Here is a 4,910-nt window from a genome sequence, read left to right as displayed (position 1 = left end):
AGAGTGCTGGGATTGCAGGGTGTGTGGCGCCGCGCCTGCCTTTAACTTTATATGCTTGTGATTCTCGAGCACTCTCGGGTGATGTCATGGTTGATCATCACGGCTGCAGCTGCTTGATGACTCAGTGATGCTTAATCAAAGCAGTGTAATTAGAGTCAATCCAGGCGGGTTGGTGCAGAGAAGTGAGTCATTGTTTCTCTCCTGGTTCTGAGTGTTGCTCCTCATCAGCTGCCACCTTGAATTGTTGGCAACCGCACAGTAGATGGTGAGGGTGATTTTAACTGCTTTGTGTGGGTTCCACTGAGTCTGCCTGGCCTCGGATGCCACCCTCATTGAAACAAGGCCCGTAGTTCTCCTGAGGGATTTGCTCAGAGGTGTCTGGGGCTCCACATTTGCTAAGCAGAGGAGAAGTCAGTACTGCAGACTGCTCAAATCCCGACTTGGGTTTCTCTTGATAACAATGACAAATGACCCTCAGTCTCATGATCCAGACTTGCCCTGCTGATATCTGACTGTAAATATGTAAAACTTAGTTGATCTTTATCCCCCCCTCAGTATTGAGGATTGAACCCAGCCTCTTCACACAGAGCTACATCCCCAGCCCTTTTGCATTTTTTTTTTTGGACACTGGAGCTAAGTCTCTGAGCTGCCCTAAGTCTCTGACTTGAACTTGTGATCCTCCTGCTTCAGCCTCCCAGAGTGCTGGGTTACAGGTGTGCACCACTATGCCCAGCTGAACTCTGTGTGTGTGTGTGTGTGTGTGTGTGTGTGTGTGTGTGTGTGTCTGACAAATTAACCCAGGGCCTTACAGGTGCTAGGCAAGTGCTCTACCACTGAGCTATATCCCCAGCTCATTCTGTATACTGAATTTTGCTAAAGTCTTACTAAGCACTGTTACAAACTGCAGTGTTTACATGTACAGGGCTTCCTTGAAGAAATAACACTGTGCCCAAACAGTAGTAACCACAGAGGTACAAGGGCCATACTTTCCTTACTAGTTCTAAATGGCATTTCCCCCCGTCTTTATTAATCACTGATCTGGTTGTCACAGATTTCACATGATCCATCCTTTCTTCTCTTCTTGTCGTCAGTTGTCGCGAGTGACTTCACAGTCTGTTAGCTGGGCGTGGTGTCGCACGTCTGTAATCCCAACGCTGGGGAGGCTGAGCCAGGAGGATTGCTGTGAGTTCGAGGCAGTGAAGTTCTGAACTACACAGAGAGAAGCCGTCTCCAACAACAACAGTAACAAGAGTAAGCAAGACTTAAAAAACATGTAATTATGATTGTAAAAATGTATTACATTTTTAAAAATTCATTACAAAGAAATTGGGTTTGGGGCTGGGAGTGTAGTTTAGCACTACCCTGTTTGCCTGGTGTGCATAATGCCCTGGTCCCCAGCACTGCAGAAAGAAAGAAAAAGAAAAATTGGGTTTGATTACTATAGTGCATTTCTGTTGTGTAACCTATAGCAATTAAGGGTTTCTACCTTAGCTGATTACCACAGATGTTTGGCTTAAATAAATTTATTTTCTCAGTGTTGTGGAAGGTGAAATTATTTGATAGATTTTTGTTTTTGTTTGCTTATCTGTTTTTCAGTGCTGGGCTTAGAACCCAGGGCCCTGTACATTCTAGGCAAGTGGTCTACCACTGAGCTGCTTACCAGCACTTCTGTCTGTTGTCCCTTTTTTCCCTTCAGTACTGGGGATTGAACCCAGGACATTCTTACTGAGCTACATCCTCAGCCCCTTTTTATTTTGAGATGGTGTCTTGCTAAGTCACTGAGTTGCCCAGGCTGGGCTCGAATTTGTGATCCTCCTGACTCAGCCTCCTATAGTGCTGGGATTATAGACTTGTACCACTGCATCCAGCCCTGTCTGTTCTTTACAAGGCACCAATCATGAAAGTCAAACCTCACGATTTCATCCAACCCTTATTACCTCTATGATGTTCATTTACAAGTACAGTGATCATAGGATGTTAGGGCTCCAAAATGGGAATGCAGCATGCACAAAATTCATGCCATAAAATGTTCTGCTTTATTTTTACTTTCACTGTAGTGGTGGTTTTTTTGTTGGTGGTGTTTTTTTTTTTTTTTTAGTTTGTTTTGTAATTGCTCTACCATCCCAAATAAATATTTTATTTTGGAGACTTATGATCTTTCCTATCTATAACCATTTGAGGTCACTAACAATTATCCTGTTGTTAAAATTGAACTGCCAACATGGTTTTATTAATTACATTTTAATGACTTTTCATTCATAAATATCTAATTATAGTTGTTTTCCTTGTATTTATTGACGTGCAATTGACAATACAAATTGTGTATATTTAGGGTATACCGCATGATGTGTGATATATGTTTTGTTTTTTTTTTGTACCGGGGATCGAACTCAGAACCTAGTGCTTGCTAGGCAGGCAGCGGAACCACTGAGCTAAATCCCCGGCCCTGTATGATATGTATATAAATTATTACAGCAGTGAAACTAATTACGATTACCTCACATATTTACTTTTGTTTTGGGGGGGGTCATAAAACACTCTACTGTTTCAACAAACTTCAAGTATATAGTATATTAACTATAGTCACCATACTGTACATTGAGTCTTTTTTTTGGGGGGGGCGGGGATCCAACTCAGGACCTTGCACTTGTGAGGCAGGCGGTGGAACCACTGAACTAAATCTCCAGCCCTACATTGGGTCTTAAAAACTTACTCACTTTAGAGCTTTGTTGTGGTTCAGATCTGGGGTAACCCTTAAGTCTTGTGTGTTTGGTAGGTGATTAGATCATGAGGGTGCTATAATTATCAGTGGATTAGACCAGGATGAGTTCTTAGCCAATTTACTGTTAGGAGGCGGGGCCTGGTTAGAGGCGGACCTCAGAGGCGTGGCCTGGGAACCCCCGCCCCCTTGCCCTCCTGTGAGCAGCTCTCTTCCTCGCCAGTTCCTTCCACCGTGCTGGTTACACATTTGATCCTGTTACCCAGGGACTGAAACTTCTGAAACTGTGAGCCAAAATAAACATGTTCCTTTAAGTTGTGGTGTCAGGTATTTCGTCCCAGCAATGAAAAAGGGACCAAGACAGACTTACAGTTTGTAACTTTTTTTTTCTTATGTAGTACTAGAGATTGGGGCAAGGGCCTTTGCACTGCCTACTTTTAAATTTTTGTTTTTGGTACCAGGGACCGAACTTGAGACCTTGTACTTGTGAAGCAGGTGGCAAAACCAGTGGGCTAAACCCCTGGCCCTAGTTTTAATTTTTTAGTTTGAGACAGGGTTTCTAGGTTTCCCAGGCTTGAATTTGGGATCCTCCTGTCTTAGCCTGTCAGACTGCTGGGATTCCAGGCTTGCAGCACCACACCCTGATCCTAGTTTGGATCCTTCGACCAATATCTCCCTCCCCTCCTCAACAGCTAGCCACTATTTTCTTCTTTGCTTCTGTGAGTTCGGTTTTTAGATGCCACTTATAAGTGAGATAGCGCAGTTTTGCCTTTCTTTGGCTTATTTCACCTAGCATAATGTCTTCCAGGTTCAGCCAAGTTATTGTGACTGACAGGATTTCCCAGGTACTCATGAGGCTGAGGCAGGAGGATTGGAAGTTCAAGGCCAGCCCAAGCAATTTGGCTAGACCCTGTCTCGAAACAAACAAACAAACAAACAAACAAAACCACTAAAGGGCTAGGGATGTAGCTCAGCACTCCCTGGGTTCAACACCCAGTACCAAAAAATTGTACAGCAAAATACGAAGATTTGCCACTATCCATCAGTTCAATAGATTCATAAAATGCATTAATGATGTACATGTACAAATGTTGGCAAATCAGTATTGTAACTGCTAATTCCACAAAGACCACCCAGTGAAAACCGCAGCAAAAGTGATTAAGGGAGTAACTTCAGGACGACTGTTGAATACACGAAGACTGATATCAGTGCTATTTCACCATGTAATATGAGAGGCCCTGAATTTATGGTGAGACCTGTGGAGTCAAGAGAAATACATCTTTGAAGAAGAAAAAAAATCTTTCAAATTTTGCAAGAAGTATCAGTAGATTGGAAACAGGAGTCAACTACGTATTAAGAGTTTTAGCGTGGGCTCTACATGGTGGTGTATGCCAGTGATCCTAGCACTTCAGAGGTTTAAGCAGGATGACCCCAAGTTCAAGACCAGTCTGGGCTATATAGCAAGTTCCAGGTCAGCCTAGACTACATAGTGAGACAATGTCTCAAAAAAAAAAAAAAAAAAAAAAAAAAAGAGGGGGGAGCCAGGGATATGGCTCGGTGGCACAGCACCTGCCCGGCAAGTGTGAGGTCCTGAGTTCGATCCCCGGTGCAAAAAAAAGAGAAAGAAAGCAGTCTAAAGACTGGATTAAGCCCATAATCTCATCCTCAAGCAGAAGAATTTTGAACTCAAAGCCAGATGGGGCAATTTAGTCCCTTTCTCAGAATACAAGGGGCAGGAAAACACTCAGTGGTAGAGCGTCCCCAGGGCTCTAAACCTACTACCTGCGAGTGGGGCTTATCAGTAGGGAAGAGACACCAAGCAGCTGTAGGAATACGGGTGGGGGCAGAAGAGCCCTTGAGGGCATCCCGAGTCCCCACAGCCACCTTGGCCTTCCGGTTTATTCGCAAGCGAAATCGCGCGCGCGCGGGGCCAGGTCCCACCCCCAACTGCTCCCTGGCTAGGGGCCGCGGTCCCCGCTCGGAGGCCGGGATCTACCCTAACGACGGCCTCTGGGCTCGTTCCTCCCTCCACATCTCGCTCAGAGTTGAACCCGGAGCGCATCCACACCCACCCGAGAGCCACCCATAACCGCTACACATAAAGGCGCCCCCCAGAGCCGAACCCACCCGGCAACGTGCACTTCCGGCCCAGAGGGCGGAAGTGGAAGTGACGTCGGCGCCCTGTCTGTCT

The 4,910-nt window shown here is 45.2% G+C and overlaps 1 protein-coding gene across 2 annotated transcripts in view; it reads left to right on the top strand.

The window, feature by feature from the left end:
- The first annotated feature begins 1,228 nt into the window (after window positions 1-1,228).
- LOC104869443 (zinc finger protein 26) overlaps window positions 1,229-4,910 on the top strand; it is a 34,563-nt gene continuing 30,881 nt past the window's right edge. For both annotated transcript variants that reach the window (XM_010634679.3, XM_010634680.3), the window contains exon 1: window positions 1,229-1,251. The gene's annotated coding sequence lies outside the window, so the exon portion shown is untranslated. The remainder of the gene's footprint in view (window positions 1,252-4,910) is intronic.

Source organism: Fukomys damarensis, unplaced genomic scaffold (genome assembly GCF_012274545.1).
Source record: "Fukomys damarensis isolate Sample0158 unplaced genomic scaffold, DMR_v1.0_HiC HiC_scaffold_37, whole genome shotgun sequence".
Classification (NCBI taxonomy): domain Eukaryota; kingdom Metazoa; phylum Chordata; class Mammalia; order Rodentia; family Bathyergidae; genus Fukomys; species Fukomys damarensis.
Note: the sequence above shows the minus strand (reverse complement) of the source record. Positions and strands in the feature narration are given on the sequence as shown.